The following is a 14,342-nucleotide window of genomic DNA, read 5'->3' as shown; positions in this document are numbered from 1 at the left end:
AGAGGGTTAGTCAGCGAAATACATTAGATTAATTAAGACGATACAGGAGGGGTCAACTCTCCATACAAACGATTTCGACTATTTCCTTTCTGGTTTTTGAAGATAGAGCAATATTTTTTTTAATACAGATTATTTCATTTATTTATCTCTTTTCTTAAGCTAGGTTTTTTACAATATGAGTATAAAAGTAAATTTAAAACAATATAAAAACATGAGTATAAAAGTAAATTCAAAACAATATAAAAACATATAAACATATTATAAAAAACCTAACCTAGGGTGCCGCCAGCAGCGGGGCAGGGCCCAAGCTGCCGGTGGTTAGGGCTGCAGAGAGAGGAACCGTCGAACTATCCGCGCTGTGTCCAAGATCACCGCCTTCTGCATCTGGCCATAATACAGATTATTATTATGATTTTTATCTGTGTCGGACCGTTTTTATTTATTTTTTTATTTTTATTTTTAAAGACGCTAGAGCCAATCAAAATTTCCAAAAACGGCCTTTTTCATTATGGCACAAAAAAAGGTGTGATACTCAAGATTGGTAACAATTAGCCAAAAAAACTAAACAGTCCGACACAGATTATTTCATTGTTGTTCAGATTCTCAAATTTCGTTCCGTTTGGTTAAGTTTTGAAGGAGGAAACAGTCGAGAGCGGAACCTCGATTTTAAAGATTTTTTCGCAATATCTTTTAACTGAGTTGTTCTTAATGGACAATTTCTTTTTCTACTTATAGTAGTTAATAACACTAGTATATTTAACTGTAATTCCCAAATTGAAAGAGGGGGGGGGCTCCTTTCCATTTTAGGTTTTTCGCTCCCGTAGCGTCTTAAATGCGTATTTAACTAAAATATGTATCTAGTAGTTTCAAAGGGATGGCGAGTCAATGGGAGTTTTTACATAACAAGCTTTAGTGTAATTGCTAGAGCCGGCAGTGCGCCGGTGGAGGCAAGGAGGAACTCCTTAGTTCCATCCTTTTGTGTTTGGGACTATAAAATTTTTACATACATAAAACATACATAAAATCACACCTGTATCCCATAAAGGGGTAGGCAGAGCACGAACTACTCAAGTTTCAGTGCCACTCTTGGCAAAAAGGGGTTGAAATAAAACGAAATTGTGACATTGCAGTGACAGGTTGCCAGCCTCTCGCCTACGCTACGCCACAATTCAACCCATATCCCACAGTCGACTACGACACCCACGGGAAGAAAGGGGGTGGTGAAATTCTTAACCCGTCACCATACGGGCAATAGAATTTTTAATTGTACTTATCCGTATTCTCAAATTAAATAGGATCAATAGCAAAAAAAAACAATATGTACATGTTTTTCTGCCAACATTGTCCAACCAGAAAGTAAAGCATGTTTAACGCTACATCCACCTACGCAGGCCACGCTTGGTGTAGGCAGTATTGTTTAACTCCAACCATGAGATTAAATCACAAATCACAATCTATTTTATTTTTTGTGACCACATAATATAGTCTAGGAGATATTCTTTTATGTTTTTTTACATCATGCTTCTAATATATTTAATACTGGCTAGCGTGGCTTATATGAGCGTTTATAATAAATAGAACAGGCTTAGCAGTCTACCACCCCCAGAATCTCATTTAATAACCTCATACAAGCTCCGTATATTGTTCTGTCTGCCCTCAGGGTGGCTTTCCAGAGATTATTCATAATGAAAAGCCTAAATACTAAGCAATTTGAGGACAAAGACCCTTTCTATTAAAACTAGGATCCTTCAAGTTTTGAATGGTCACATCAATTAGGTTTAATGATCTTGTTCGTTTTGAAAAGGTCGAAGCCAGCTCCGCTCCTTTGAAAGAATGCATATCAAAAGGTCACTTTTACCTTTCAAGCCTTCAATGACTTGGCATGAAGGTATCAATGCCTTCCGGGAATTATGTAGATTTACTGACTTAACAGGCGGTAGAGGCAAATAATCATACTATCCCTAAGGAGGCATCATTGACACATCTTTTGCCATGGAACCAATGCGAAACTATCCAAAGTGCTGGTTGACGAAAGCCTGTTTTCTCAAACCGTTCGTAGAAACTTATACCTGCCTTAAGGCCTGTCAAACCATTCCACTTTTACTAATCTGATTGCGATTTGATATTAGTCTATGTATTTATCTTGCTGTCACTGGCAATTAAGCAGGTAAGCTGAAAAAAAGTTAAACTGAAAATACCTATTTTTAATTTTTAAAACGCAGAAAATTATTAATGCTCCAAGTTTGAGGTGTGTGTCTATCTGTGGCATCGTAGCTCCCGAACGGATGAACCGATTTAGTTTTTTTTTTTTGTTTGAAAGCTGAGTTAGTCGGGAGTGTTCTTAGCCATGTTTCATGAAAATCTTTCCACTATGTCGGGGGTTTTTTTCAAAATTTAAATTTTGTGGTTAGGTTATCTATAGGTTGTTTTTATCTACGTGGAGCTAAACCCGTTAGCCCAAGAAACTGTGACCTAAAAAGGGTATTTTTCATTACAAATTCACGCTTCCCAGGCGTCCTATGCTGTTTTGTTCTAGGGAAACTTCCGCTCCGAGTTGCTTTAGCACCTTGAGGGTTCCTTGGTCACGTTTCAAGATAAAAGCAAACTACACTATGGGTCGGGCGACTTGCATCGTAGACACCACCTATTTTACTATTTTGTAACCAGCGTGCGTCGCGCGTTTTGCAATTTCGATGGCGCTATTTAACTTAGCCCTATCGATGGCGCTATTTAATTTAGCCCTATACCTACAATTTATAACCCCCGACGCAAAAACGACGGGGTGTTATAAGTTTGACGTGTCTGTCTGTCTGCGTGTGTGCCTGTCTGCGGCATCTTAGCTCCCGATCGGATGAACCGATTTAGATTTCGTTTTTTTTGTCTGAAAGCTGAGTTAGTCGGGAGTGTTCTTAGCCATATTTCATGAAAATCGGTCTACTATGTCGCGGTCGGGGGTTTTTAAAATTTTAATCCATATTAGCGCGGGAAAGGCATTGGCGTTTCGTTACCTATTGAGCGCAAGCGATTGGCCAATTATTCTAATTACGTGTTATTAGCATACAACCTGTAGGCTAAGTACTTTTTGCGAGAATGATTGGTAGTTTGAACCGACTTCCAAATCTCAAAACGAGGAGGTAATAAATACGATTGTTGTTTCTTTAATGTTTGTCTCTCGATATCTCCGTCATTTATGGACCGATTTACTTTTTTTTACTGATAGGTATACGGTGTAATATATATTTGTACATACAGATTAGTCCCGTTTTGTAAAGACTCAGATCTGATGATGGAATCCATGAGGAATCGAGAAAACTTCTTTAATCTTAAAGGCATACGTACGTATAGTAGTTTTTGCATTTTTATCAGAAATCAAGGACTTACATTAAAGGCTTAGGCATTTGATGAAGTGGAACTGTAATGATGATTAAAACGGAACTCTGCTCATGATAGGAATCCATACTAATATTATAAATGGGAAAGTGTGTGTGTCTGTTTATTTGTCCGTCTTTCACGGCACAACGGAGCGACGAATTGACGTGATTTTTTAGGTAGAGATAGTGAAAGGGATGGAGAGTGACATAGGCTACTTTTTGTCTCTTTCTAATGCGAGCGAAGCCGCGGGCAAAAGCTAGTTACTTTATATAATGCACTATGGTTGTAAATATTTTAAAGGCATTTTAAATTATTTCAAGAAGTTTTTTTTTAAGATTAAGTAGCACTCCTAATATAGTCAACGTCCATGAGAAAATACATAAATGAATATAGTACTGGCTCCTAAAACGTCTTGCTGAAAATTAACGCCTCAAAACTTGGCAAAAACGGAAAACGCCAAAGCGGAATTAAAAGTCAACAAAGTGTTTATTCTCTTACACAGTTGGCGGAAATTACTGTTGTTTATTGTTTACCAGTTTTTCTTCTGTGTTTATCATAAACTTCGGTATAACTAAGGAGAGTATGGTTGAGCTAAATGGACCACGTATAAAAACTACCACTATTGTTTATTATAGAAATAAACGGTTCGTTTGCAATTAAAGCATCTTAGTTTGTAGAAGTCGTATTGAGCATGGACAAAAATGTTATTTGACTAAATGGTATGCCTTAAAAATATTTATTTCTCGATCCGAATTTTCGACCCTATATTCATATTCATATTCATATTCATATTTATTGATATTGCATATTTATACATTACACGTCAGAAACATAAACATTCATTATTACTAAGTAATTCTTATTACTCTAAGAATTAAATTATAAAATAAACAGATCCATACCACGTTCAAATGTATTTTTTGTCTTTCCCACTATGCAACAATGGTGTTCCGAATGTTTTGAAGCCATGCGCGGAGCCGAAGCCAACACGTAGAGACATTCATGGAACTTTAACAAAATTTAAATTCATAACTGGTTATACCGTGCATGCTACCTTTCTGTCTTGTTGTTATTATGTGTATTTTGTCACGTATGTGTTCACGAATAAACGTTTATTCTTTTCTATTCTATTCTACTACCGTGAGTACTATTTGAAAGTTGATGGCATCTAAATTGAAATTGTAGGTGTTGTTACTCGTAATTAAAGAGATCCTTTTGACCCGTTATACTCTACCTCATCTCCATTAGCTATGTTCCGTGATTAGGACTTTATCTGATTGTGATTCCGTGATTAGGATTAGGATTAACTCTTTACCACACTAAAGATACTTTTGAAATTTGTACATACACAATTTATGTCAGTTAAATTATCATTAAGATAATCATTTAAATTGTGTACCACATTGTTATTCTCGTGCCACATTGTGTAATTAATAACTTTAAACCAATATTGGAAACTGTAAGTCTAAAATTAAGAAAACATCATCATCCTCCTTGCGTTATCCCGGCATTTGCCACGGCTCATGGGAGCCTGGGGTCCGCTTTGATAACTAATCCCAAGATTTGGCGTAGGCACTAGTTTTACGAAAGCGACTGCCATCTGACCTTCCAACCCCAAGAAAATTAAGAAAACATACGACCGTATTTGATTAGATGACTGTTTGTTTCATAATAAAATAAATAATAATAAATAAATAAAATATTGCATTTCGATAACAAAGTAAAGTTTGTAATCGATTCATCTCTCTACATAATTTATCTTCTCTTCTCTAGATTTATAAAATATAGTTTAGAACATTTAACGGCAACTGACGAAAGGGTTGCTTATGTGCCTATACTTTTGTCTTCTAGTCAAGTCATTAGAGTTATATGAAAATATGAGATTTTTTTCTTATTTTGTCAGAATTGTGGTAAAATATTTTAGCAAACTAAGAGCAACGAGATATTTTGTAAGGAGTATTTAAATTGAGTGCAAAACGCATCCATAATAATGCTTCCTGTGTTGTTTTAGATAGATATTACATAACTCCATGCGACCCTTTTAACAGATTAATTAACGCCTCCATAATGAGGAACTTACACCTTGGTACTACGAGTGCCTGCGCCGAAATTCTCTACGTTTTAACAAAGAAGCGAGAACTGTGTCACGTAATGTTAAACGGAATCCTCTTTCGTTGCTTAAGATATAACAAAATTATAAATGGGTCACACGACTTAGTTCATTAGGTAAATGAAAAAATAAACATTTTTTTCGTTTTCATAGATAATACATTTTATTATGAGAATGCTATGCCTTTTAACTAGCTTAACGACGTGTCACATTTAACTGAAATCAAAAGGAGAACCGTGCACAGAGCATTTTCTAATAATTATTTACTGTATTATGTGCTATGTATGTCACTCAAACTGAGGCTCGTGGCACTATGTTCCACCACACATGGCACCAGTTCTCACCTATAAACACGTGCACAGACGTAGTCTTTGACAAAAGCTCGGGGGTTTCAAACTAGGGGTTTGCACACAACGTTAAGGTTTCATTTCAATTACGACGTTGAACTAATGTTACTAACATTATAGTTTTACCTCCTGTTGCAGAGTTGTGAGAAACAGGTGATGTCACTGTTTATTGCCTGAGTGAGTAATGGATTACATTCTTGACAACGTTAATTACTGACTAATAACACAGAAACAAATAATTCCGTCTCCAGAACTTCAACGCATCGTCTTCGTGTAAACTCACGACTTAATATACGTAAAAACAATAATTATATCTACATGGCTACGATATGCAACAGACTTATACATATTATCGGTGTCAGAACTGACGTTTTTGTAGAAAGAGGGAATGTTTTTGAAGGTAGACACGTCTCTAACAGAAGGATGCCATAATCCATATCATATCACATTGCCTTTTTATTCATAGCTTAGAAACATTGTTTGAATACGAGAAGTACCGCACTTCAACATACATGCAATAACGTATACATACTATGACTTTAAACGGTGTCTTGAAAAGGTATCTCTGTGACATTTAACTATTTGTCAAGGCGATTTGTTTACACATGACCAGGGCCCGTAACTTTCATGCCGATGACATAAATTTGACGTCACGCTGCATATAGGATGATTCAAGAGTCTTATTTAATAATTAATCATTATTCATAAATCATTCTAATCATCACTTCCTACTAATCTATTCATATGTGAAATAATTAATACCTACTTGATACTTGAAAAGTAAATTAAATGATTGAATTAAATGATATTTTTTATACGTACGTTTTATTAAATAGTTTCCATGTCTGTTGAACGGACTATAGAACTAAGTGCTGTAGAATTGGAGCAATTTATTGTTGTCTGTGTGTATAGGCCGCCATTAAGTAATTTTGAAACTTTTGAAAAAATTATGGAATCTGTGCTACTTAAAATATCATCTTCTAGTAAAAAAATACTTATATGCGGCGACTTTAATGTAAATATCTTGGAAAATTCAACAATAAGTATCAGATTGTTGAATCTTTTCAAATCATGTAATCTCAATCATATTTTTATGGAGCCTACTAGAGTGACTGCCACTAGTGCCACCTGTATAGATAATATTTTCACTGATATTTTTCCTACTACTAAAGATGTAATTAGCAACTTAGAATCAGACCATTTAGGCCAATTGATAGTATTTGAGACATTAAGGAAAAATACTTTGAGAAAACAAATAACTTTTGTACCAGTAACCTCCGACCGCGTGGAACGAATGAAGCAAAGTTTGGTTCAGGCGCTACCCTCCCTGTCTTCCGATATGAGTCCTAATAGTATGTATAATTCATTCTTTCACACTTTTCTGCAACATTATAATGCAATATTTACTTCAAAATCGGTCGTAGTTAGTGGTGCATCAGTTTTTAGTGAGTGGGCTACTGCAGAGTTACATCAACGAAGACGTGCATTGTATGCCTTGTATGAAGAACGGCGGTTTAATACGAGTGATGAATTTAAAGAACATGTTAAGCAATATTCGAAGAAGTTCAAGATAGATTGTCATATCGCTAAGCGAAATTATCTTAGTAATAAAATAAAAAATAGCTCTGACATTATTAAAGCAACGTGGAAAGTAATTAATGTGGAAACTGGTCGCTCGAAACACGCAGTAAAAGATATTAAACTGAATATTGATAACAAAATTATAGATTCCAATTTTGAAGTAGCAACAGAGTTCGAAAAATTTTTCACCGAGATACCAGCATTCACAACTAAGGATTTAAATTCATCACCCTTATCTGCCGTCACATTATTAGAGGAAAACGTTCCTGAGTGTTGTAGAGACCTTTATTTTGAACATGTTTGTAACTCAGATATAGTAAAGGCATTTAAATCAATTAATGTCAAAAAAACTAGTGACCTCTGGGGGTCTCCGTCCATGCCGTAAAATCCTTAGTTGAGATTGTAGCGCCTGACTTAGCAGTTATATTCAACAACAGTGTTGACTGCGGCGAGTTTCCTGATCTAATGAAACATAGCAAAATAACTCCTTTATTTAAATCCGGCAGCCACTCTGACCCCACTAACTTTAGACCAATATCTGTGCTGCCAACTTTCAGTAAAATATTTGAAAAATTAGTTCTTTCTCAATTAGTACGACATTTTAACGTTAATAATTTAATGCATAATAAGCAATTTGGCTTCACACGGGGTCGCTCGACAACCGATGCTGGTGTTGAGCTAATTAAGCATATTTTCGATGCCTGGGAGGATTCACAAGATGCTTTAGGTATCTTTTGTGATTTATCTAAGGCCTTCGACTGTGTTTGTCATGAAACATTGATCAGGAAACTACATTATTATGGAGTCAGAGGATCAGCACTAGATTTACTCAAGTCCTACTTAAATGGTAGAATACAAAGGGTAGATGTCAATGGACAGAGATCAACTGGGTCATTGGTCTCTATGGGTGTACCACAGGGATCAATATTGGGGCCTTTCCTGTTCCTTATCTACATAAATGACTTGCCATTCCTTGTAAAGACCCACCATGATATAGTATTGTTTGCAGACGACACCTCACTTATTTTCAAACTCAAACGACAGCAACAAGCTCACAGTGATGTAAACAATGCTATCTCTAAAGTAGTGAACTGGTTCAATGCTAATAATTTATTATTAAATGAAAAAAAGACTAAATGTATTAAGTTTGTCACTAATAGTAACGTAAGGAATGAGCAAACAAGTGTCGTTGTGAAGGATGAGGAATTAGAACTGGTAGATAGTACAGTTTTTCTTGGTATAACTTTAGATTCTAAACTTCAGTGGGGTCCCCATATTGTTAACCTCTCGAATAGACTTAGTTCTGCAGCTTTTGCAGTGAGCAAGATCCGTCAGTTAACAGACGTGAAAACAGCTCGATTAGTTTATTTTAGTTACTTTCACAGCATTATGTCATATGGTATTTTACTTTGGGGCAGTGCTTCAGAGATAAATACCATATTTATTCTGCAGAAGAGGGCTATTCGAGCAATATATAAAATGAACCATAGAGACTCACTTAGAGATAAATTTAAGGACATTAATATAATGACAGTGCATTGTCAATATATTTATGAGAATATTATGTATGTACATAAAAACATTTGTAATTTTAAGAAAAACTGTGATGTACATAATATAAATACTAGAAATAAACATAAACTCGCGGTGCCCTTCACACGGCTCTGTAAAATTAAAAAATCATTCATGGGTAATTGTGTTCGATTTTATAATAAACTTCCGAATCATATTACTGACTTGTCAATTAATAAATTTAAGAATCATGTAAAGCGTGTACTCATTTCCAAAGCTTATTATACAACACAAGACTACATGAATGATAAAACAACGTGGGATTAATTGTTATTCGAAATGGTTTCTTATTTTTACGTTTATTATTATTATTATTGTTGATGAAATTAATATTGTATTTTTTTGGACATTGGATTTTTCCTAGAAATATTCTAGACATGTATTTTTATATATACATATACCTAATTATATATTTTTTGTTTAACGATTATTTTTATATGAAATTGTATATTATAGACTCAATATTATTATGAACAATAATTTACAACAATAAATTGCTCTGATAATTAGGTTAGATTAAGATCATAATATATATGTAATGAACTATTCATAAGAGCTTGTAACTAGGCCTACATGAATAAAGATATTTTGAATTGAATTGAATTGAATTTTGTTACCAATGTTACCATATTTCAATAAATTACAAAAACAAAACAAATTGTTTCCTTTTCGTTTCACGTATCGAGTAGGTATTAATTATTCCACGTATGAATAACTTACTTTTGAAATCATTTGTAAACGATTAAATTGATTAATGAATAATGATTAATTATTACAATAGAACTATTTGAATCATTCTATATGTAGCGTGACTTCAAATTGATGTCATCGGCATGAAAGTTACGGACCCTGCACATGACCTACCTCGAACCACGTTTGATGTGTTGCTTCCGTCAAACTTAGATGGGAATTAACAGTTGCAACAAAGAGGCCCGCAACATGTCGAACAAGGTTTGCGGTAGACGCTCTTCAATGTGGAAGTGGCGCCATTTGAGCAAAGTTTTCGCAATATCCTATTGCCTCTTCCACGACATTGAATAGGGGCATTATTGGAGATCTATTTAAGCGTTTATAGCCTTGACGTAAAAGAAAACTAATACGTCTCGGAAGCTGCCACGCATCAAGGTACATAACAAGTTTCAGAGCATTGTTCGGAATAACTTTTTCAGATATAACATTGAACTTGCTTTTTATCAAGGAGAAAACAAATAATCGTGTTACGGAAAGTTATGATTAATACTGAAGTTCAACGTTTAGTATTTGTGTACCTACACCTAAAAACTTCTCTGATTGTAATAAATGGTTCTGTATTGGATCTGTCATTGTCGAAGGTTAGTTTCTGAATAAAGAACATATTATAATATTTCCCCGTGGGTTTCGGGTTAGTTTCTGAATAAAGAACATATTATAATATTTTCTCGTGGGTGTCGTACTAAGTCGATTGTGGGAAATGGTTTCAGTAATGGTATGAGCGATCGGATGGGCTACCAACATGTCGCTGATCACAATTTCGTTTTCTTTCAACATCTTAATTGCTACAGAGCATAAGGTACCGACATTTGAGCAGTTTCATGCTATGCCTCTTGTGGTAATAGAGCCGTGTTTATTTATGTGTGTAGATTTTCCATGCCAATAGTAGTTTTGCTGACATGCGGAATGCTAACCGGTATAGCACCTGCACGCTGCTAAAATCGGTGTGTTTGCTGTTAAGAGCTCGCCAGCGTTGCTCTTATTAATCAACGTAGCCTGTTTTTAAAAAACCAAGTTCGCCATAAATTTACTGTTGTGCACTTAATCCAAGTAAAACGGGCTGACTAAACCTGCTACAAAATAGTCACCAATTCTGTGGGAAAATTACAACTTTATTATAAATACCCCAAGGCGGCATATAACTTATCTTACAAAATGCCTACATACTTTAAGTATACTTACAAACTTCCAGGTATTATCCTAAATGCAAAGTCAGGAGAGTTTTGTAGCAAAGGTAATTATATTCTCTAGACTTTTTAATGGCACCCGTCATTTTTACGCCCAGAGTCGTAAAACGAAGATGCCGGAAATGATTATACCAACTCGTATTATTTTTTGAAGAGCGCTGAATTTTTGAAGCACAATTGTGAAAACCATGAAATAAAACGTTTGGAAAAACCTTAAATAGGTACGAAAGTGTACATCCCTTATTCAATTATGTATGCTAATACTAAGTACGTTCATACGGACACGTATACACGAATTAAATAGCGACCGAACGTTACAATATCAATTATTTTGAATCACACTTTTTTTTAAATGGCATCTTTTTTGCTTCTAACTCTGAAATATCACGTGAAATCAGTTTCTTCTTTACAACTGTCAAAAGGATTGGTTGTAGTGTCGTGTGAATAAGTGTGTTGGGGAGTCTGTTTCTACACAGTAAGACAGTGATTTGAGGGGAGAGTTGTGCCAAAGACATATTATGTAACTCCGTGTAGACGGATAAAATCTAAGAAAAAAAACGTACGTCAAAGCCATAGAGAAAAAGGTACGGTGACCTAAGATGGCGTTACACCTTTGGGGAACGCTCGGCTAGATGGCGCTAATATTAATATTTGACATTTTAACACATATTAAGTAAAAATCTAATATAAGCTACTATTTTCTTATAATTACTAATGTTCAATTAAATAAATCTAAAGTTATACTAACATTAAACTTAAAATAAAAATTAAACTAAATAAATCTAAAATTAAACTAAAATAAATCTAAAAACGGCCCCTGTGGCATGGTACCGAAGACGCTGGCAGCATTTCCTCGCTGGATTGTCAAGCTAATGCGCTGAGCGAGGAAGCTGCCAGCTCTTCGGTCTCCGGTGGCGTCTCTCAGTCTCTTCGACAGGTCCTTGAAGAGACTTAGAGCACCAGGGCCCCACGGTTAAGTTAACAATATGGGCCAAATTGTCAAAACTGAGGTTCAATAGTTTTAAGTCTGTGATGGCAGTCTATGCGCTGTGATTACACATTTTACTTTGACAGTAACTCTTTATAATACTCGATCCTCTTTGGTTGTGATAAATCTACCTCACTCGGAGAAGCGGTATAAGGACTAACGGAATACGTCCCTACTGTGGATCGTATACGGGCTGAAACAATACCACATACGCAGCCTACGCTCACTACATGGTCATATTTATTTTAAAATACATTTATTGAAATGTGTTTGTGAGCTCAACGGGAAGCCTACAAAATTTCTGTTACAAATAATAAATGAAAGTACACACGTGTTACTTTCTGTCATCTCCGTTTGGAGATCATAGAAATTAAAATATGTATATTTTTCTTTCATATCATCTTGGCTAGGTCACCACGCTAGAAAATGACTTAGAACAGTAAAGTTAAGGGCTCCACACGGTCTTCCTCGATTTTTGACAAGTTTTGAGTTGAAATCCCTAAATTTGCACTACAGATTATAAAACAAACAGCCATGGGTTTTTCCATCTTTTATCACTATTTGTAGGAGCCATATTTAGAAAAAAATAAATGCTTATTTTTTTATTTATTTTTAAACATAGTGTAGTCTAACAAACCACTTTTTTCGAAATTTGATTTTAGTGAAGGGTTTTACATACATGAAATTGACATATTTGGATTTACCTTTCCCTTTCCTAAAGATTCAAGACAGATTTTTATTTTAAAGTAATGAAAACAACTTTTTGCCTAAAATTGGTCAACTTTTATGCCAAATATCATAGAAACAACGAGCTGTGAAGTAATTATGAGATACTATTTTGCTTAAAGACGATGCTGTTAATATGATAGGCTTTACAAGCTACCATAATATCATTGGGTTCAAATCGAAGGTCATTGGCGCAGGCACGCCCCTTAACAAGTAAACGCTAAACGTATCCAATGATTCCGACGTCGCGCTTCATAAATTATGATACACACATTCTCTATATATCAACACACTTAAAACAGGGATGGTTAGAAATTTAAATCAGTTTCAACAATTTGGACTAACTACCACAACACAAACTTACCAATGCAGTCGAGTAGTGCAGAACAGCCCTCACTTAGTACTTGTTTAGCGAGCCAGAACAGTAGTTCTGGTTTCACCCACCTGAAACAACATGGTTGTCAAGGTAATTCACTTCGAAATGGTTAGATTGACTAATACTGAAAATGGAAGCACGAATAGAACTAGGCCAGTTAAATTTAAATAATTAATGCTCTGTGTATTTAGCCCTTATCGAGCTATGTAAATACCTATTACTTTTAATCAATTCGTTTCTACGAATTGATATATGTATTTAAATTGATTTATTGGTATTGAGAATAGTTAGTGGTAAGTTACTTAAGTTAGCTCCACCATCAGACGACTTAAATTGACAGGTTCTGATTCTGACTAGTCTAATTGTATACTCTTACACGGGCAATACAATTCCAAGCAATCTACATACCATTGCTGCGCTTGTTCCATGCGCACCAACTAACTACGGAGCAAACGCGGCAATGGTATCTAAATTGCGTGGAATTGTGTTGCCCGTGTTAAACCATGATAACATTATGGACAAATAAATGGTAAAATTAATAAATAGTTACCTACAACTTACTTAAAAGGTTGAATAATCAGAAAGTTCAATTCAAGTGTAATAAATAAATAAAAACTATTAAAATCATTTTTAATTATAAAACAGACATTCAAACAATTTTATGATTAGGTATAGTGTGTTGCCTTAATTTTAGACCTCTAGTTTTCAATACTAGTATAAAATAGATGTTTATAATTATGATATACTTATTTAGAAACTTAATAAATACAAAGGGGCTCAAATTGAACGAATATAAGTGTTTGATATGATATACACTTTACTATAAAAGGAAGAGTTATCGACAAGTCATGCCATAACCATTTCCAAATTTACTGAAAGCTTTAGATAAAATGTATTTCTGCTTGATAGGAATAGACACCGAACCGATTTAATAGAAATCCCTTTTGCACCAAATCTCCAGCAGTCAATAGAATCTTGAAAGCCAGCTAAAGTATTCTTTGAACGTATCGGGCTTTGATTCATCGAAGTAGTGATGTGCTATGATGAGAAATTGATAGCAGTTTGATACCATTTGGTATTTACTCCAAATATGAGAATTCATGAGTCATGTTCCACTGAAAATTCTAACAGAACCCTAATACAAAGCATTTTTTATAAAAATATAAAGCGCAGCAGATTAGGTGAAAAAAAACTGCATAATTATTCCATATCTGTTATTCCAAAAATTCCAAAATCTGCTACTACATATAAAACGATTCGAAAATCGAGTAGAAACTTAGAAAGTGTGTTCCCAATTTTTTGTCAAGTCTGTATAAAACCTACATGCAACATT

At 34.8% G+C, this 14,342-nt stretch overlaps 1 protein-coding gene across 1 annotated transcript in view; it reads right to left on the bottom strand.

Moving 5' to 3' along the window:
- Positions 1–14,342, bottom strand: part of LOC125236258 (lachesin-like) — a 177,525-nt gene that overhangs the window by 128,503 nt on the left and 34,680 nt on the right. Inside the window, exon 2 of the mRNA XM_048142958.1 lies at positions 12,998–13,077. The gene's annotated coding sequence lies outside the window, so the exon portion shown is untranslated. The remainder of the gene's footprint in view (positions 1–12,997; positions 13,078–14,342) is intronic.

This window comes from Leguminivora glycinivorella, chromosome 2, assembly GCF_023078275.1.
Source record: "Leguminivora glycinivorella isolate SPB_JAAS2020 chromosome 2, LegGlyc_1.1, whole genome shotgun sequence".
Taxonomy (NCBI): Eukaryota; Metazoa; Arthropoda; class Insecta; order Lepidoptera; family Tortricidae; genus Leguminivora; species Leguminivora glycinivorella.
The sequence above is the reverse complement of the archived record's forward strand: the minus strand, read 5'-3'. Positions and strand labels throughout refer to the sequence as shown.